This window comes from Mixophyes fleayi, chromosome 1 (genome assembly GCF_038048845.1).
Source record: "Mixophyes fleayi isolate aMixFle1 chromosome 1, aMixFle1.hap1, whole genome shotgun sequence".
NCBI classification, from domain to species: Eukaryota; Metazoa; Chordata; class Amphibia; order Anura; family Limnodynastidae; genus Mixophyes; species Mixophyes fleayi.
Window position 1 is genome coordinate 375,599,298 of NC_134402.1, and position 22,429 is coordinate 375,621,726.

At 40.1% G+C, this 22,429-nt stretch overlaps 1 protein-coding gene across 2 annotated transcripts in view; it reads right to left on the minus strand.

The window, feature by feature from the left end:
- The window catches only part of PRR16 (proline rich 16), a 302,615-nt gene that overhangs the window by 263,574 nt on the left and 16,612 nt on the right, over window positions 1–22,429 (minus strand). The window lies entirely within an intron of this gene.

Genomic DNA, 22,429 nt, shown 5'->3' on the forward strand with positions numbered 1-22,429 from the left:
GCAATGGCACTGGAGGCTGCAGAGTGACAAGAACATTGCCAACCCTCCTGTTTCTGTTTGAGCAATGGCACTGAGCAATGGCACTGGAGACTGGAGAGTAACAAAACTGCCACCCTTCCTGTTTCTGTGTGAGCTATGACACTGAGCAATGGCACTGGAGACTGACAAGAACACTGCTACCCCTCCTGTTTCTGTGTGAGCACTAGCAGTGAACAATAGCAATGGAGACTAGAGAGTGACACAAACACTGCAACCCCTCTTGTGTCTGTGTGAGCAATGGTACTGAAGACTAGAGTCACAAGACCACTGCCACACATCCTATTTTGGTGTGTGCAATGGCACTGAGCAATAGCACTAGATACTGGAGAGTGACAAGAACGCTGCTACCACTCCTGTTTCGGTGTGAGCAATGGCACTGAGCAATGGCACTGGAGACTGGAGAGTGACAAGAACACTTCTACCCCTCCTGTTTCTGAAGGAAAAATGCCACACAGCTATGTCAATGGAGACTGATAAGAACACTGCTACCCCTCCTGGAGAGTGACAAGAACATAACTACCCCTGTTTCTGTGTGAGCATTAGCAGTGAACAATGGCAATGGAGACTAGAGAGTGACAAGAACACTGCTACACCTTCTATTTCTGTGTGAGCAATGACACTGAGCAATTGCACTAGAGTTTGGAGATTGACAAGAACACAGCTAACCCTGCTGTTTCTGTGTGAGCACTAGCAGTGAACAATGGCAATGGAGACTAGAGAGTGACAAGAACACTGCTACACCTCCTATTTCTGTGTGAGCAATGACACTGAGCAATTGCACTAGAGTTTGGAGATTGACAAGAACACAGCTAACCCTGCTGTTTCTGTGTGAGCAATGGCACTGGAAACTGGAGAATGACAAGAACACTGCCACCGTTACTGTTTTGGTGTGAGCAATGGCACTGGAGACTGGAGAGTGACAAGAATGCTGCTACCCCTCCTGCTTCTGTGTGAGCAATGGCACTGGAGAGTGACAAGAATGCTGCTACTCCTTCTGTTTCTGAGTGAGCAATGGCACTGGAGTTTGGACAGTGACAAGAACACTGCCACCCCTGCTGTTTCTGTGTGAGCAAAGGCACTGGAGACTGGACAGTGACAAGAACACTGCCACCCCTGCTGTTTCGGTGTGAGCAATGGCACTGGAGACTGGAGAGTGACAAGAATGCTGCTACCCCTCCTGTTTCTGTGTGAGCAATGGCACTGGAGTTTGTACAGTCACAAGAACACTGCTACCCCTCTTGTTTCTGTGTGAGCAATGGCACTGGAGTTTGGACAGTGACAAGAACACTGCCACCCCTGCTGTTTCTGTGTGAGAAATGGCACTGGAGACTGGAGAGTGACAAAAACGCTGCTACCCCTCCTGTGTCTGTCTGAGCAATGCTGTCGGATTGTCTCTTAAGTGTATAGGAGCACTTTTGTAAAGTCTACGGGAATGTTGTGTATAGGTGCTGCTTGAAAGTGTTTGCAGATGTAGTAAAGTGTATAGAAATATTTATGGTGAGTGTTGAAAAGGCTATAGTAATGCTACTATAAAGTATATGTAATAAGTAAAAAAAAATATCATTTTCACGACATAACTAAAGGAAAACTGCATTTACCTGAAATCAATTAACCTGTATATCTAATGCTGTATGACTAGAGATCACCATTGTGTTCTACTAAGTGCTCAACATTTTCAAGCATGGGAAATGGGAATAGATATGTCCATGTAACTTGTTTGTGAACTATTTTTTTTTTTAAATTAATTTCTTAATTATTCTCCATAATGTTTAAATTTAAACACAAATATGTTTTATTCTTTCATGAGTAGGAAGTCTATTTCCAGTCATTAAAGATTTAAATTTGCCTTCAGCTTTAATTTACTATGCTTTAATAGACTGCAATTAAAATCTGGATGAGTTCATTCCTTGTCTTTGGCCTGTCTACTGCACAGAGATACTGCCACTTATCCACGGAGCACATTTCTGGAATAATATTTTATTTCATAAGACGTCTAAGGGCAATAATAAAATATAATCTTGCAGTTTTACTCAATTCTCAATCACATTATCAATAAATAATGCTCATGTTAAGCTATATGTCAGCTAAATTTACAGTAAACTGGTTGGTGCATTGTAGGATTGAAATATATGTGTATATATTTTTGACAACCTAGGTCACTTTAGAAATGTCTATTGCCTATTCCCAGCACAGAGCTCTACTATGTAATCTACTAATTTTTTAAAATAATTGTGGATTGTTCATGCTGTTCAACACATGTACATTTAAAAATAAGATAAAGTAGAAATAAAATGTGAAAAACTGTGATAACATGGTGAATTAAGAGGCAGCATACGAACCCTGGAATCCTGCTGCCCTCGGTCCAGGCATAAGCGGTCTTCTGACATATCCGGGCCTGGGTATATAAACAGTGATGACCAAAATTCTGTGCAGTATTGTAATTATCATAGCTCTACAGTAATTACATAGTAATTGAGGTTGAAGTCCATAAAAGTTTTCAGAATTTGTAGGTATTGATCCAGGAAGAAAATAAATATTATTTATTTTTTTAAAAAGAATTCTCTAACATTCTACAATGTTATACAATTCACAATTCAGAAGATAACAAAAAGTGATATACTATGTAGTGCAGCCACTACACACTGATTATGTATGAGTAACAAATACACATCATCAGACACTTCATTCAGTCCCCAATAACCTCCCACAGCAAAGGCTATCAATAAAAGTCTTAAACAATAGCATACTGTGCACTTTCTTAATTAAGGTATTAGTTCAGACAGGGTATAGATAAGTGCCATGTATTAAGAAAAAACTGCAATTTCATAATTCAGTTCAAATGGTAGAATTTGACAATATATATAAATGACATTTTCCAGAAGTGACATATCATTATCAATTGTTTATTTCACTGCATATTTATTTCATTGTATTAAGTTTAAAGAGCAAGTAAATTAAGTGTTTGATATCAAGGGCTGTATCTTAGTGAGCTTAATAATATCCATGAACTAACTGGAGTGTTTAACTAAATATGTCCATTATACTCTCTATCCCTACTTGGTAGAAGGTTTGGATTGACGTTTAGTGTCCAAGCTTGGAAGGTACTGTGTGCATTGGGGATTCTTAAAGAGAAGCAGAGTCAGTGATGTCACAGCAGCTCTCCCGTCAGGATATAGGCTTAAGTCCTTATACCCACTGGCATTTCTTTTACATTACAAAACACCAATCAAATCATAAAAGCGCGTTTACTCGCGTTCGAGATCAGTGGAGGTTGCCTAGGCTTCCATCCATTCCATGCAAGTGAATGGAGCAAGCAGGTTTCAGGAAAACCCAATGCTGCCGCAAGTGGGTATAGGGACGATGGAAACAATGGTTTTAAATCATCAATATATAAATAATGATGATGATGATGATGATCAGACCCTTTCACATGTGTTTTGCTAGCATGAAAATCACTAGTAATAATGTCAGTAGGACTAAGACCTACTTATGTGAGCTTCAGCTGTTTGTAATGGAGAGGGGAAATAAGACTTCACTTATTATATCTGAAACTTCATATAGTATATAATATTTTGGGTTTAATAATTTAAAAAAAACATTAAATTTATTTTGTGGTTCTATAGCCTGAAGATGTTCAAAGACACCAATGATATTAAGTTATAAATGTCAATTTGTCACATTTTATATCTGGATATAGAAGAGAAACACTCTTGAAATACCTTTGTCTGATAAGAACATTGAAGACAGTTGTACAAAGAGTAACAATGCCCCAAAGGGATTATTTTGCCCACTATTACCTAACTGACTGATGAAATGAACATTACTAATGACATACAGTGCCTGGGACATACATTTTTCAGTATACTCCAACCTGCAGTACTTAATTTTATTATGTCTATGGAAAGGCAGAAATAAACTTACCATAACTTTTCTTTGTTTTTGACATGTACAAATTGTTTCAAGAAACATCAAATGCAAAAGTATTTCCTTCTTAAACTAATAGCATATTATTATAACACTGGAATTAGATTTGACATTTATTCAAACACATTTCATTTTTAACTAATGTAATATTAAAATGTCAGAAGAACACAAGGTTTTATAGACCTTTACATTTTTAGATATTTAAATAACAAAAAAGAGACACTTACCAATCACTCCAAAGGGGGGCTGCCTAATCTAATTTATGAATCAAATGCATAGCAAATGTGCATTTTCAAATCTGACAATTCAAGAATTTTTGAATGCAACATTTTCTTGTGATGAATAATGTTGCAAAAAATCATTACTCCAAATGAATATGATGAAAAGGTAAAATCTATGGAACAATAAACAGTGTAGCAAATAATATAATCCAACAATATCCTTCTTATATCTCCTTATTTAAAATACTCATGTGTGCTTCCAAAAATGTATAGTACTTCAATAACATAAGTGAACCAGAGACAACTTCTTGTAAATGACCCAGTGAGTCTCCTTGTGATTACACTCAACTGATAATAATAAATGACAGCCTGTATGTTTCTTTTTTTGATGTTGCGCCTCTAGGATCAGAAGCTTCCAACCTGTGATTATGATGTAAGGAATAGGACCCTAAATATATTCTTGCCATTCAGCTTTTCTCTTATCTCAGAGGAGAGAAGAATAACAAGCAATGATCCTGGTATATTACCTTTAATTAAAATAGGCTAAACATATAAAAACATAAATCCATACAAAATCTCCAATTAAGGTGCAGCAAGTATTTATAAACTCCACAGCCTTGATAAAAGCTACAAATCGAAATGCTTTGATAGCTATAGTCTGAGGTGGACGCAAGCTCCCAGGAAAGTACAGGAGAGACCAGTATGGAAAGGAGTTTCTTCATCCCACTAATTCTATCTATACCTATATTTCTACAGCTTTAATAAACTATATGGATGGACAGGTGAGAAGGGCGTGGCATATGCCCCCCAGGCCAGTCCCATAGTGGGCTACCTTGGGCTACCTGCATTTATGTTCCTTTAATATGTTCCTAATAAGCTGTTAAACTGAGTTTCGCCTGATGGGCTAAAGTTTTCCGTCCCTCCCCCAGCTATTTACAATATGAATACTTGCTATATCTCAATTTGGGATTTTATACATGTTTATATTTTAATATTTTAGTGATTTTATCATGTTTAACCTAGTTTAATAAAAGGTAATATACCTTGGTCATTCTTTTGTTGTTCTAAACCCAGAGCTTGTCTTCCATTCAGGAAATAGTAGTGGGCATACCACCAATGCTTCCTACATGTTACTGGGGCACCATTAGACACATGGGGGTATATTTACTAAACTGCGGATTTCAGATTTTAGCTGTCATTTTGTAGAATGTACTAAATAAATGACAGTTAGAATCTGATTGGCTGCTATAGGCAACATCTCCCCTTTTTCAAACCCGCAGGTTAGTAAATCTAGCTCTTGGAGTAGCTTGTTTTACCATGTGTCTAGGAGGACACCTGATCATTATTTACATGTGAGACAGGTGCCTCCCAAGTCACCGAAGTTGTAAGTTCAACCGATGCTATTGAAGTGAGTGATTGCTGACAAAAGGATTTATGGTGAAGGCCTCTGACTTTTAGAAGTGTTGAATGACTGAAAATGTATTTCATGTACAATATTCTACCCTTTTTGTAGACTACCTTATTGTGAAATTAGATACTTTAAAACTGCTATGTAATACTCACTACTCCTGCTACAGTCTAGTAGCTTTTAAACTTAAAGCCTTTAACAGAATACCAACATCCCAGCTTCTGCAACCTATGTTAGAACCTACAACTGCTTAAAAAGACTTTTCTTAATAGAACATTATGGTATAGCTCATATTGGTCATACTGTATTATAATAATCTATCACAGTATCACATATTGGAATCAGTTACAGGTTGTGACAGGATGGACCGCCTATGCCACCCTGTATGTTGTTGCTGGGAACCAGCTGGGCTTACTTTGCCACCGTTCCCTTTTGTTATTCAAAAAGCGCCCTCTTGCTGCAGTAGGAGGGGCTTACAAAGGCTGCCACCACTGGCATCCAGTACCTGGTTTCTTCTGGGTCACTGACGCTGCTAGCGTATCTCGTTTTTGGTGTACCTGGCTGGTAACTCCGGACCTCTTACTATGGATCCAGGTTGCTGTGAATGGATCCGCCCTGGCCTATCACATTAACCAGGGCTGCTGGGTAGCGGCAGAGCGTTGGTACTGGAATAGCTTGGGTCCAAACCGCAGAGACAGCCAGAGAACGGATTAGATTTTAGGGTCTAATCCAGTGGTTCCCAAACTTTTGCAGTTTGCGGCACCCTTAGAGTCTCCAAATTTTTTCAAGGCACCCCTCCAAAATAATTACTGAGCAGTCCTGTTTTAGAAGTAGTTGGGTCAAAAAATTGTAATAAGTATTTAGGTCACGACAGAAATACTTATTTAGTTGTATGCAAAAATGCCCCTCTGCATCCAGACACTCTGCCCCCTCTGCATCCAGGCACACTGCCTCCTCTGCATCCAGGCACACTGCCCCCTCTGCATCCAGGCACACTGCCCTCTCTTACGTTGCCCCCTCTGCCCTCTGTCCCCTCCTCTGCCCTCTGTCACCCTACTCTGTCCTCTCTCACGCCGTCACCCTCCTCTGCCCTCTCTCACGCTGTCACCCTCCTCTGCCATCTGCCCTCCTCCTCTGCCATCTGCCCTCCTCCTCTGCTCTTTGTCCCCCTCCTCTGCTCTCTGTCCCCCTCCTCTGCCATCTGTCCCCCTCCTCTGCCATCTGCCCTCCTCCTCTGCCATCTGTCCCCCTCCTCTGCCATCTGCCACCCTCCTCTGCTCTCTTTCACCCTCCTCTGCTCTCTGTCACCCTCCTCTGCCCTCTCTCACGCCGTCACCCTCCTCTGCCCTCTCTCACGCTGTCACCCTCCTCTGCCCTCTCTCACGCTGTCACCCTCCTCTGCCATCTGCCCTCCTCCTCTGCCATCTGCCCTCCTCCTCTGCTCTCTGTCCCCCTCCTCTGCTCTCTGTCCCCCTCCTCTGCCATCTGTCCCCCTCCTCTGCCATCTGTCCCCCTCCTCTGCCATCTGCCCTCCTCCTCTGCCATCTGTCCCCCTCCTCTGCCATCTGCCACCCTCCTCTGCTCTGTCACCCTCCTTTGCTCTCTGTCACCCTCCTCTGCTCTCTGTCCCCCTCCTCAGCCATCTGTCCCCCTCCTCTGCCATCTGTACCCCTCCTCTGCCATCTGCCCTCCTCCTCTGCTCTCTGTCCTCCTCCTCTGCCATCTGCCCTCCTCCTCTGCCATCTGACCTCCCTCGCTCCATCCGTCTCGCTCCCAAGCTGTGCTCCTTCAAACGAGCACTTAAAACTCACCTGTTCCTTAAAGCCTACCAATCATCCACCTAACCCCTCACCTACTCTGCTCGCTCTTCCCTCTCTCCCCTGGTATCACCGCTCCGTCTTGTGTCTGTTTCGTCCACCCTCCCGTAGGATGTAAGCTCGTTTGAGCAGAGCACTTCTTCCCTCGTGTCTCCACACCTGTTCTTCTGCTCTGTCCTTACTCCATTTGTCTGTCCCGGAGTTTCTGAAGCACTGGTACTTTGTGTTTACTGTTCTGTACTGTTTAACCCTGTATGGTTTACTGTTTGTACTATGTACGGCGCTGCGGACAACTTGTGGCGCCTAACAAATAAATGATAATAATAATATTAATAATAAATTCAACAATATTTTAGGAGATAATTTTCAATTTATTTTTATATCCATTTTTGGGGATGTGTGTTCTATAGGGCAAGCATTGCCAGATTGCTGACAAGGCCAAGTTACCCAAAAACAGCTATGCCACAATAACTAGCTGAGGTTCATTACAATGTGACTAGCAATGGGATCTCTATGCCAGGGGGTTGCAATGACGTACCTGTGCAACTTGGCTATCCATGGGACCTCTATGGAGTGGAGGTCTCTGAGCAGTGTGACTAGCAATGAGGGTCTCTGGTGTCTCTATATTGCTGGCATAAAATCATACTTGCCAACTCTCCCGTAATGTCCGGGAGACTCTTGAAATGTGGGTAGGTCTACCGGACTCCCTGGAGAGCAGGCAATTCTCCCGCATCCTGTCCACTTCCTAGTCCACTCAATGCGGCTGCGAGGCTAATCTACTTTCTCGCTGCTCCTCTTCTGCCTCCCCTTTCTGCCTTGCCCTACACTGGCTCCCCTTCCCTTACAGAATCCTTTTTAAACTTCTTACCCTCACATACAAGGCTCTCTCCCACTCCACTGCCCCTTACATCTCCAATCTCCTCTCCATCCACACTCCCGCCCGACCCCTGCGTTCAGCCAATGGCCGTCGCCTCTCCTCCACTCTGATCACCTCATCCCACTCCAGAATTCAAGACTTCTCCCGCGCTGCCCCCCTGCACTGGAATGACCTCCCACGGTCCATCCGTTTGTCCCCTAACCTGTGCTCCTTCAAACGGGCACTCAAAACTCATCTCTTCCGCATTGCCTACCAGCCTTCCACCTAACCCTCTCTCCATGCTCACTCTCCTCACTCCACTCCACTCCTCAGTAGAGGAGAGCGCTTGCTTCCCTCCTCCGACATCCTCTGTGCCTGTCGTCTGTCTACCCTCCCTATAGGATGTAAGCTCGTATGAGCAGGGACCTCCTCCCTCCTGTCTCGCTACCTTCTCTTCTGCTCCAACCTCCATACACTTGTCTTGCCTGGAGCCTCTGAAGTCTTGGTACTACTCGTTTATTGTATTGTACTGTTATTCCCTGTACTGTCCATTGTTTGTATTGTGTACGGCGCTGCTGAAACCTTGTGGCGCCTTATAAATAAACGATAATAATAATAATAATAATAATAATAGTGCAGTGTGCAGTATGGGAGCCTTAATGACGTGATTCACTGTGAATCGTGTAATTTTGGCCCTGTCCCCTGCGACAAAATGTCAATTCTGTCGCAGGACGGGGCTAAAATGACATGATTGGGCATGTCCCGTCCCCTTCTCCCCTCCCACCATTTCACCTATCCGGCATCTATCAAAATTGGCAAGTATGCATAAAATAGCTTGCAATGGAGGGTGTACAAAATGGCCTCTGAATTGAAGCCTGTGCACAATGCTTGGCAAAGAAGTCTGTGATTTAGGTAACTTGATTAAATAAACATGAGTATAGTTTTGAGGTTCAAGATGTGGGAACCTCAAAACTGCTACTTTGACAAGGGCTCCAATCATTTGGACTTAACTGGGCTCTGAAGGTCATGGCTGTAAAGACACTATGGCATAACATTATCTTTTTTAGCTTTTCTTTTCAGTATGTCCATCATAAGACTTCCCTAATACCTTCTCTTCATGATGCAAATACACACGTCATGTAGCTGCAGCAAAATGCTTTCATATAATGGAGATCTGTATAAACCCAGCCTTGATTAAAATTAACTTTGACAGTTTCAGCCAGATTAACTAGTCCATTCAAATTCAGAATTTTTCGACATGTTTTAAATATACCATTTTTAAAAGAAATCACAAAGAAAAATTCCTTTAATACAGTGCATTTTCTATATTAATCAAACGGATATATATGCAAAATAATTCTGTAGCAGCAGATATAAAAGTAAGAAGTGCTAATGATGCAGTAGCAAAGGAGCTTGAAAGATCAGAATTTACAGTTTTTGTAATAGGACTTATTGTAAAACACTTTAAAAGATTTTATGTCACACTGTTAACCTTCAGCACACCATGAGCAACACTTGTGGGCAACAAGCAGACCTGGTTTAAAATATAACAAGATGATCACAAAAAAATATGCCCATATTAACCTCAAAGTGTTAGAGTAAAAATATATACCAAGGTAGACCATGTAATGCTAAGCAATCCAATTATCATTTAAAATGTAATGGTAAATGTAGTTTATTATGATAAGTGTAATTCTAATATATTTTTGTCCCCACTGCTGTTAACTTATACCTTGCTGGTTCTATCTGCTACTAACAGCCTAGACCGTACTCATCTACGCTCCCGGAAATTCCGGGAGGCTCCTGAACTCCCAGAAGAGTAGGCAAACCTCCTGGATCCTATAAAATGCCGAAATTCACAGTATTGAATAGTGGGGATAGAGCTTAATTGCGTCATTAAGGTTAATAGTGACAGCTTAATGGCGTCATTAAGCCCCGCCCCCCACTATTCAATACCTTGAATTGCTGTTATTTTAGTGGGGGGGGCTATAGTGACACAACAACATCATCACGCCCCCTCCTACCCTCTGTCACATGACCTGTACTCCAGGATCTCCCGGAGTAGAGATTTAAAAAGTAGGCAAGTATTGTTCACCTCTATCAAACATACAGGAATGACTGATGACTCTCCTCTAGTGCAGGCATCAAAAATAAGTTGTAGCCTCATGCTTACGATCCTCCCTTGTCTATGGTTCAAGCATAGGCATAGCAGGTGGAGCAGGTACCAACGTTGTGCGTGAGGGGTGGTGGTGGTGATGGGGGGGACTACCGGCAGAGGTGATTTGCCAGGGGTCGTCTGCAATTTTTATGTATTAGTAGTGATAGCGCAGATATGCTGTGACCGCACCCATTCCCGTACTCAACCGGCTGCAAGCTGGCTATTTCCCTATAATGGTAGATCAGTTGGTGGTAGCTATCGGAGGACAGAGATGATACTTGTACCACCACTGTCCATAATAGGAATCTTCCTGCTGTGCACAAGGAAGTTTTGCTGGAGGCCCCAGGTGAATGCCATCTCTGGTGTTAGCTGGCGTTAGTTATTTTTGATAAATAGTAAAAATAGAAAAAACCCTATATCCAACGAAAACTCCTGATTTTATTGGATCTAGGGCTCCTCACCTATTGATAAAGACCCCATAGTTTGAATGCACCATTACTATATTGTCAAATTAAAATACTATAGCCTACATTGGAAAACAAATTAACCATGTATTTATTAAATATTTATAAACACGAAGGTTTAGTTAATATAAATGTACACACATTAAGGGGATCAAAATATTTTCTTGAAATAAAAAGCATTTTATATGAAAAATATGAACATTTAATTTAAGTATTTGTTTCAATATATTCTGGAGGCAAAATTTACTTGTGAAAGCATATAACATATGAATTATATTACATGGGAATGATTATATTACACTTGGTAAGGTTCAAAGTGTTGGTCAAGGGGGAACTACAGTGGGTGTAGTTGCTATGGGACCTTGGAGGTAAAGGGGGCACAGCAATGCCATATTGCCCCTTCCCATTACCTGATTGGTTGCTTGGGCAACATCTCCACTTTTCAAACCCGCCTGGAAATGCACAGCTTGATACATTTGTCCTCTGGTGTTGTCATATGTACGCTTCTTTTCAGATGTAAGGTTTAAACGAGCTTCAGGGCAGGTGTAACTGATACCGCTTTCATACTGCCACCCTGGCAGTATCCAGGGTATATGAACCCGGGATATTGCCTGGGGACAGAGGCTCCCGCGGAGAGAAATTCTCGGGTAGACCCTGTTCATACTGAACACGGGTCTGCCCGGGACTTCATGGCAACATCACAAGAGGAGCTCTGATTGGCTCCTCTTGTGATCCTTTTTTTTTTTATTCTTTCAAACTTTATAATTGTGTTTGGTGAAATCCAGGGGTAATTCCCGGGTGGGACCCGGGAATTACCCCACCAAACGTCCCGGGTCTAAATCCCGGGTTTTCAGACCTAGAATTTTTCTCTAACACCATTCATACTGCGCCTAAACCTGGGTTGTCTGGGATTGCCCTGGCAAAAACCGGGGTTTTTCATGCAGTATGGATGGGATATGACAGACGTAGTGGGCTTTCTTGGGCTGGGTCACCTGAATTTGTTTTCTTTTAAAATAGGCTGTTAAGTCGAGTCTTGCCCCCCAGGCTAATGCCAGTTCTCCCCTGCTGCAGGATAATAATGATGTGCAACTAGGCATTGTCTCTCACATTCTAATGGGTGGATTGCCAATTCAACAGCATACATGAGACCACCTATCTCATCAAACAGCTCTATATAACCAGCAACAAAATAAATTGATTTTATTTTATTTAAAAAGCATTGCATAGGTTAGCATGTGTGTTTTTAATGGTCTTATTGACCCTTTGAAATCATTTGCATATATTTGCACTGCAATATATTTGTATAAATATATATACGTGATTGCATAAATTAGCATAGAGGTTTTATTTTTTTAATTGTTATGCTCCTTTATACATAGTTGCATATATTTGCATAGATATACGTTTAGAAATGTTGCCCACATTAGTCTAGTGTTTTATTGTGTAATAGTTAGTATACATTGGAGAGACCAAGCAGAAACTGCAATCCAGAATGATATTACACAGACACACAGTAAAGAAGACTCTGGACACCTCCCCCGTGGGTAAACACTTCTCTGGACCAGGACACAGTATGACAGATTTAAAAGTCCTAATACTGAATGGTCTTTTTAAAAAAAATATGGGAATTCAAGCTGATAAGAACATTCCATTCATTGACTAAAGAACTCAATCTGACACCTGGATTTATGACCCACTACATGGACACACTTCACACCCCACATCAGAGTGCAGACCTCTGAACTCCTAGGACTTTTACTCTTCCATTCATAACTAAAACCTCCTTTTTATTCCTTTTTATTACTTTAGCTTATCTTGATGATGTATTCCCTCCCCCCCCTCTACAAAATCCTTGATATAACAGCTCTTAAATGTTGTGTGTTTTTCTCAGTCATTCATTTGTAAACATGCCTGATGAAGGGGCCTCTGAAAGCTAGCAAATATAATAATTTTTTGGGGTTAGCCAATAAAGGTATCACTCCTATAATGCTTTTGTCCTTTTTTGACACAAAAGTATTTAACATCACATAGATTGTGTAATAGTAAAATAGTAAACTTACATGCTTTATTATACTGATTTGGAAATATTTTTTTCCTGGTGCAGAACAACACCCCTGTAGACATCTTCCTTGACAAATTGAAAGAAAGAAAAAAGGAAACTTTTTTTTCTTCTAAATATCTTGATTTGATCAAAAACAAATATTTATAATTTTGTTGTAAATTGTTAAATGTTTATTGTTCTTTATTTGTGTATAAAAAAGTTTGTAGGTAAAAAACCTTTCTATGTGTTTTTATTACAAATGGAATAACAAGGGATATTTGTTAGTAATAGATGTTATAAAGGTGCTATTGTTAGCAAGGAATAGTGCAGGGTGATGAGGTAATGCAGCGAAAGGGTTAATATTTGTCAGGAAATATCTGTGTTTAAGAGTAACAAGGTCAATTAGGGTAAGTAAGGAAATGCGTGGATGTGCGTTCACATGTAAATTAGGAGTAAATATACATGAAGTGAAAAAAGGTGCAATTGCTCCAAAAACAATATGAAATAATAATAATAAAAAAACATTATTACGCTTACATGCTATTTTCGTCTTGTAAGTGAGCTACTACCATATTCACATTAGAACATTTTTCTCAGATATGCTTGGATTTGAATATGGGTGTATGTACACACAAGTTACGTGCTCTTTTTAAAAACGCAAGTTGCGTCCAAATTGTGTTCTGATTTGAATCAGGTACAATGTGTTCCAAAAAAATGAACGCTAGCAACAGCTATAGTAGGTATGGTGACACTATAGGAAATGGTTTCTAGATTCAGACCCGTTGCATGCTTTTTACTAGTGTTAAACACTCCAGTAAATTGTTTGTAATACAAGCCAATGGACATGAGTCCTTACTCCAAAGCCTCTTACCTTCTTTGCTTTGCAGGGAAGAATTGTAACATTAAAACATGGTTCTGAAGTTCCTGGAGGAAGCTTACAACCCCAGCCATGTGTTAATATTAGATACTGCTTGCAAAAGAAAATAAAAACAAATGTCGAGTGATCATTACTACAAGCAAACAGAGGACTGGGGGCTGTGCTGTAATGGGAGCTGGGCAGAAAAATAGATATGTGTTAGCAAGAGAAGATACTAAGTAGGGGATGTGATATGGGGGTGACATTAGATTTGGATAGGGGTAAGGGTCCTGCAGGGATTGAGGTTTGGGCAAGGGAAGAAGCTAGCAGAGTATATTGGTAGGATTTTTGGGGCAATGATGGAGAATATGATGGTGTGAAGAGGTGCTCAGGTATTGTTGAATACTGGGGGTAAGGGTGTGTAGGAGGAGAAAGAGTCGCAGCTGCAGGCTGAATGCACACTCACAACCTGCTCTCTGGGAATTTTGGGGGGTGTAGTAAACTCCTGTGTTGAGCTAAAGTAATGCAGAATGTATAGCCCATTCCAGGGGTCTTTCACAGGTCAGCCAGATATTTTAGGGATATTGGAAAACTGACCCCAGTCCTTAAGTTGTGCCAGGGGACAAGACTTTGGATCCCGGTCAGTGAGCTCTATACATCATCAAGCTGGGCCAAAAGAAAACAAATGAAGAGAAAGTGAGCCCAAAATATGTCAGATAGAGTAGGATTGCAAAGCAGAAGAGCTCACTGGGCTAAGGGGTTGCTGCTGTAATGGAGCATGATGCTAGTGGCGCCCCGACTTTCAAACAGTGAGTTTATGTTTTTCTCTAAACCTCTCTAGACAATCCTCAGGCAGCTAATTGCTTATAGCATTTCTGGCCATACCGTGGTTGATTCTGCAGATAACTGAGGCTCATTATATTGTACTTCCACTGCTAATACCAGATTCAAAGGAGAAAATGACTTTAAATATAACGACACCATGCCAACTCCAATACCAGACTTTTGAAAAATAGATACTATTGGACTGAATGACATGATGTTGAACAGAACCAAACTAATAGTTCAGAGCACACTATAAATTGTTTAAACACCAACCGCTTCCATAGGATGCCAACATCAAAGGTAATTATCTATTATTAGTATTATTATTATTATTATTATTATTATTGTTATATTTGGCAAATTGCCATGCAGCCTAAGATTACCTATTATACAACAGCATTTTTCTAAGGGACTTATATAAATAAATATTTACTGAAAACCTCACTATAAAACTTACACAAAGAAACACTAGCCCATATTGACCTATAACCCTATTTTTGTTTTAATTTTGATTTGTAACAGCAAGAAAATAATACAGGTCAAAGAACCCGTTTATTCATATATACAGCAAACAACAAACAGTTTGTTAACTAAAATGCAAGCAGCAAAGATTCAGTAATATGCATAAAATACTGTGGCCTTAGACAGATAGAACAAAAGAATGAGAAAACCTGAAATAAGGTGACCTTGTAGTAGGCTAGAAAAAAGTTGGGTTTTATAATGGTAAAATGAGGTGGGAAGTAAGGGAAAGGACTAAGTAAGAGAGGGAGCACCGCTCTTAAGCCGGGAGCAGGAGCAGTGCCCCTAGTCAAAGAGCATTAAATGAGTGAGATGTATTAGGGAAATGAAGGAAAGGGGAGGTGATAGCAAACTTACATGTACGAAATTACATGAAAAATCTACAAAGAGAACTGTATCATGTCACCCAATTTTTAAGTTATTTACAGTATATTTTCGCTATGTTTAAGCAAAACAACTGGGCTAAGGGGTTGTTGCTATAATAGAGCTTGATGCCAGTGGTGCCCCGGCTTTCAAACTGTGGGTTTATGTGCATAATGAAACCACTGAAGAAGCCACAGATTGGTGGTGAATAAGCATGGAACTGCAAACCTACAGTTATCTTTTAACTTTTATACTTTTATATATCTTTTTTTAATAGTTTTTTCTTTATGCTTATCTCCATTTTATCTGTCACATCTAATCTTTATCCTGCTGCTTCCACATTTACTTACTTACATTGGAACAATCTATAAGCTCTTTAATCTCCCTTGCAATCTTTCTATATTCACAGACCAGTAAATGTTCTGTGCCTATACAAGACTTGCTGTGCCTATACAAGACTTGCTGTGCCTATACAAGACTTGCTGTGCCTATACAAGACTTGCTGTGCCTATACAAGACTTGCAGTGCCTATACAAGACTTGCTGTGCCTATACAAGACTTGTGCAGTTTTTGTAATGATGTTTGCTGCACATTTGCTCGGATCTCACCTATACTTTTTAGATTTAAGGTTGCATGTATGCATCTTAAAATACAGACATTGAAAACATAAGAACCAAGAAGCATATTTGCACATATTGTTCCATAAAGCCATGATCATCTCTGTATTATACCAGTTTGTAACGATTAGTCACAAGAGGAAAGCTACCTTACATCTCAACTTTACAACTATATTTACGCAACTGTACAATCTTTATGGGTTCATGTGTACTCAGGAACATGTCCCCATCAAGCAAGTTCATGGTACATCTGCACAATGTGAAGTGCACAATCATTACTCCTTTCAAGGTAGGACGTAGAGATGAGTGAAGTTGTGGCAAAACATTGGGTGAATCAAGTGTAGCAGAATAGGCCATTTTGTATAGTTGAAAAATGTACTTTACATTTCTCTGAATTTATAGTCTATGAATAGAGCTGTGATGATGATGATGAGCGATTCAATCTGAGGGGTTTTAGCATAAAATTTTAACAGAGTAACGACCTGCTCCCTGGGTAGAGTAGAAAATGCAGAGGAACCTGTTCCAGTTGAGGATTCTATTTCACAGTAATAACTTACTTTTAAACCATATACAATAGTTAAATTAATAAATAATAATCCAACATTAATCCAATAATCTTTCTAAGGTCAATCACCGCCAATACCTCTCTGTTTCAGTGACCAGTCGTGTTAATTCCCCAGAATATAGAAAATAGCTTAAAAATAGAATTGTGCCTTAGAGTCCATGGGCTGGAGTCATTAAGGAAAGAAAGGCAAGAAATGGAGTACATGTTCTCAAGCAAAAACCATATTATACAACAAGGGGTGCAAATTAGTTTATCATTTGCACACAGGTTAAATAATGACTGTTTTTTAATCTAGCACACAAATACTTGATCACTTTATTTTTAGACTGAAGTCTAAAGATGATCTAGTACATGCCCAACCCCAACTATAAATCTGTCCTCAAATATGAAATCTACCTCCCCCTCTGATGCAACATGGTTTTGCCCAGGTACAAAGTTACTCTTTTTTTTACTCCTCTTGTTGCTCTCTTTAACAATTCAGGCCCCATGTGTCTAACATCCCACAAAACCAAGACTTTTTATCAGCATTTTTTTTAGATTTTATATATATATATATATATATATATATATGCACACTAGTTTGTTGCAGCCTAGGTAACACGTGTTGTCTTTTTCTCACAGCTGTACTAATCGAATGAATAATTTACACAACTGCCCTAAATTAATCCTGTTTTATGGAATATTCAGCAGTACAGCATTATGTCTTTACCCCTACTAGCCTCATACAGTTATGAATCTATTTTCTTCTTGAAATGTATAGAGCCAATTACTGCTAATAATGTCATTGAACTCATTTTTCCAAGTAACGTAGTTAAGGACACAAAGCCTGAAATGTGTTTCTGATTCTATGTTTCTGCCCCCTACTGTAATTATATGTATTCCAAACAAAGGACAACTGTGATTTCTTTGTTAAGTTGTTCTGTTTTGCATTCAGTCTTATCCAGTCTGCAATTGTGCTTAATGATCACATATATAACACAATTTATAAAATGTATTGTTTCAGATTGAGGTTTAGGATAAAGGATACACTAGTGGCTATTGAAATAATGGTAATCTGAGTTAATACAATATATTATACCTATGTTCAGTTATCTACAAAAAGATCTACAGTTCAATAAAAAAAGGTTGCAAAACTGAAACATATAAGTGTATACTTTAGGAGTGAAAATATCATAGCACAACAGAGATAGATGGACTCTTACCGTCCTTCCTTTCAAAACAAGCGTGACTGATGGTAAATCCAATGTCGCCAGCTGTGTCCCGGGTAACACTTCCGCGATCCACGTTGTGTGAAGAGAAGGGATGACTGAGGGAATCTCCGCTGTGTGCGTATGACGTCACTTACCCCCGTCCGCCGACGCGTTTCGATTGTAAATCTTTATCAAGGCGTCGCCTATGATATTTTCAACTGCTTTTTTATATATGTGATGTTTTTATGTGTGGAAATTAAATGTGAAGATTTTACACTATGGAGCATATATTTTTTTCCCTTCTCCGGGTCCAATTTTGATGGAGTGGATATTCGTATTTGAAGGAGTTTGTTACAGGAGGAGCATTTTCTGTTTGTTTCAATGCTTGAAATTTCACTACTTCTAGTAAGTGTACACCCTTAAGGGGTTAAGGAATTTTTCCCTATCACGTGGTGCATGTGTACTATTATCTATACACGGGCATTATAGGGATAGCTTCCTGTGTTACATCGGAATTTACAGGTTACGCTATGTATGTCTCTTCGTTTCTTTTTCATGTTCATCTATGAGATCAATATTAGTGGATTGGATCAAGTATAGAAGAATAACATCATCATCATTATTTCCGGAGTTTTGGTCGTTTGATGTTACATCATTATTTAACTCTGAGGACATTTTGATGCTTCACTTATAATTGACTTTGTAGACTTTGAGTATTTATACCATCAGCGCCATTTTCTCCTTACATTTGTTTTATTTATATGTTTTTCTAGTACCATTGGGGATTGTGTACTGTAAGGTGAGAGGCTGCTTTTGGGTCTCATTGCGCAGGTATACCTCATATATGTGATTGGATCACATGGTAAGTATTTGGGGATTTACTATTTTTAATAAATATATGTGGTTGGAATGAGGGTTTTGTGTTTTATTTGAGGCTTTTTATTAATTTTAATTAAAGTAATGTAGTATTAAAGAAGGTGCTGTGTTTTATTTAACATTTACTTTATGATACTACAGGTCGCAGCACGCCCTGGGTGTCATGGCATGGTGGCACAAATGGGACAATTGCCCCACCTAGAAGCACAAGCATACCTTTAAAGATGCCGATCAAAACGAAGAAGGGCTGAGGCCAATCGGGGACAGGGACGGGGCCAACCGGGACCAGCCAATCAGAATGAAGGAGGGCTATGACTATGCTAAATCGCCACCCCTCCCCTAAAAATAAAGTCTAGGTCTGACCCAGGTTTAAACCTTGAAATGTTATTAAAGGGTTTACATCCATGCATCAATCACACTTTATGTAACATACTGATTACATCTATTGTAAACAAAGGATAGCCTAATCAAACTAATTAAGCACTTAACCAACCACCAGCAATATAAGGTTCTTTTCTGGAGATGGCATTGTACTATATTTGGTGATAATTATTATAATAGCTATGTAATTATTGGGGGGTGCAGATACAGGAGTGTGAAGGTCCCTTCAACATTTTTTGATGGGGAACTGTGATGACTAGTTATACTCTTGGTTGCAATGGTACACACTTGGTTTGGATTATTATTATTATTATTATCATTTATTTGTTAGGCCCCACAAGGTTTCCGCAGCGCCGCACATATTACAAACAGTAGACTATACAGGGTATAACAGTACAGAACAATAAACAAAAGTACCAATACTTCAGAAACTCCAGGCAGGCAGATGCAATAGACACGGAGCAGAAGAACGGGTAAGGAGACAGGAGGGAAGAGGGCCCTGCTCAAGCGAGCTTACATCCTAAGGGAGGGTTAAACAGACCAGGCACAAGAGGAGCCAGTTGAGGGAATGGGAGAGAGGGGAGAATGAGTGGAGGAGATGGGGGTTAAGTGAATGGTTGGTAGGCTTTGAGAAAGAGGTGAGTTTTGAGTGCACGTTTGAAGGAGCACAGAGTAGGAGAGAGGCGGATGGAGCGAGGGAGGTCATTCCAGTGACGGGGGCTGCACGGGAAAAGTCCTGGATTCTGGAATGGGAAGAGGTGATCAGAATGGAGGAGAGGCGGCAGTCATTGGCCGAGCGCAGGGAGCGGGTGGGAGTGTGAATGGAGAGGAGGTTAGAGATATAAGGGGCAGTAGAGTGGGAGAGAGCCTTGTAAGTGGTGGTGAGGAGTTTGAAAATAATTCTGTAGGGGAAGGGGAGCCAGTGTAGGGCAAGGCAGAGAGGGGAGGCAGAGGAGGAGCGGCGTGAGAGGTAGATGAGTCTTGCGGCTGCATTGAGTATAGAGCGGAGGGGGGAGAGACGGGAGTGGGGGAGGCCGGTGAGGAGGAGGTTGCAGTAATCTAGGCGGGAGATGATGAGTGCATGTATGATGGTTTTGGTGGCCTCCTGAGAGAGAAAGGGACGGATGCGGGTGATGTTGCGTAGTTGGAAGCGACAGGCTTTGGCAAGAGAATGAATGTGGGGGGCAAAAGAGAGAGAGAGGAGTCAAGGGTGACACCCAAGCAGCGGAGTTGGGTGACAGAGGAGATGGTGGTGTTGTTAACGACAATGGAGAGGTCATGGTGGGATGGGAGGCTGGGTCATGGTGGGATGGGAGGCTAATTGGTAGTATTGAGTCCTTTGTTCAAAAACTGCCACATGGCTATTCATAGCAATGCAATTTTAACAGGAAAAAAAAAAGGCTACAAATGACAAAAAAACCTCACGGCATTTCTTACTAAAATTGCTTGTAACAGTTAATCTATAAGTCTTTGGAAAGATTTCTGTGAGCTGTCATTGCGCAAACTGTTCAGTGTGCAGTTTGGCATGACAAAGCAGACAAAATATGGTTATGCAGACCTTTCAGACACAACTGTGAATTACATTACCTTTGTAAAGTAACAAAGCATTAATTCTGTTTAAAAAAGATTACAATGTTAAGTCTTAGGGGGGGGGGGCTTTTTTAGATGCAGAATATCTAATATCTGAAGATTGTTTTATTTACTTTTCTTTTAACTTGTTATTTTTATTATGAATTGACAGATTTGTAAAAAAAAACACAGAATAAATAGCTAATACCAAATGTTCAACAAAACTGTAGAAAGGCAAATATTGTACAAGCAAAAAATAAGAACATCAAAAGATTTATTTCTTTTTTCACTGAATGTAAGTATGTATTGTTCTTTAGTAATATCTACATGGATCATATTAATAGATTACTATCTATACTGTTTTGACTTATTTTGAAATAAACTTTTAGGCCAAACAAAGGGGTTCCGTTTTGAAAGCTGTCTCAAGTGTTTTCATACACTTAAGACAGGCAAGAATATGTTTCTGAAAATAAGCTTTAGAAAAAGGACATTTAAGAGTTGAAGACCATGGGCCTGATTCATTAAGGATCTTAACTTGAGAAACTTCTTTTTTCAGTCTCCTGGACAAAACCATGTTACAATGCAAGGGGTGCAAATTAGGTTTCTGTTTTGCACATAAGTTAAATACTGACTGTTTTTTCATGTAGCATACAAATATTTGATAGTTTATTTGTATACTGAAATTGAAAGTTGATATTTGTGTGCTACATGAAAAAACAGTCAGTATTTAACTTATGTGCAAAACAGAATGCTAATTTGCACCCCTTGCATTGTAACATGGTTTTGTCCAGGAGACTGAAAAAAGAAGTTAATCAAGTTAAGATCCTTAATGAATCAGGCCCATTGTTAACTAGTTGAGGACCTCGAGAAAATATAATTCTGCTTGTGATCCACTCCAGCCAGAGTGAGATAATCATGTCCGGTAGCGTATTTCAAGAGGAATCTAACTGCAAAAGTTCACAATCCCTAACAATACAAGTTCTTTATATAAAAGAACTACTAATTTATGAGTAAAATGATCATACCTTGACAGAACTTGCAATATTTCACATTGTATTTACATTTTCTATGCTGCGCACTACAAGCTACTTTTATCTGTATCTGTTATCAGCCATTTCAGAGAAAAAGAGGATGACTGCAGATTCCTTCAGTCAGATTACTGGCAGGAAATTTGACATGTCTATAAAAAGCATTTTCCCCTACTATCACAACTATTCCAAATATCTTCTGGTCTGGTACACACCTGACACACTTCTGCTAATAATATTCACAAATATATATTTATCTAAATAAACTAACTTGTATAGCAGATTAAGGGGGGTATTCAATTTACGGCGTGATCGACGAAAATCGAGCGCTCTAAAAATATTACCGTTAATACGGTAATTACTCGCTGAATTTCAGCTCGCAGCTCCCGTCAATTGAATACCCCACTAAGTGTCCATATAATAGTTATGTCCGTGTTGGTTTGCACTTTAAATAATGTGCAAAATTAGCCCGTGTTGCTATGATGTGCACCCACACATTCCCCCTTTGCCCAGCAGCTTTACACATACATATGCCCCCTCTGCCCAGCAGCTTTACACATACACATGCCCACCCTGCCCGTCAGCGTTACACATACACATGTCCCCTCTGTCCAGCAGCTTTACACATACACATGCCCACCCTGCCCAGCAGCTTTACACACACACATGCCCACTCTGCCCAGCAGGTTTACTCACACATGCCCCCTCTGCC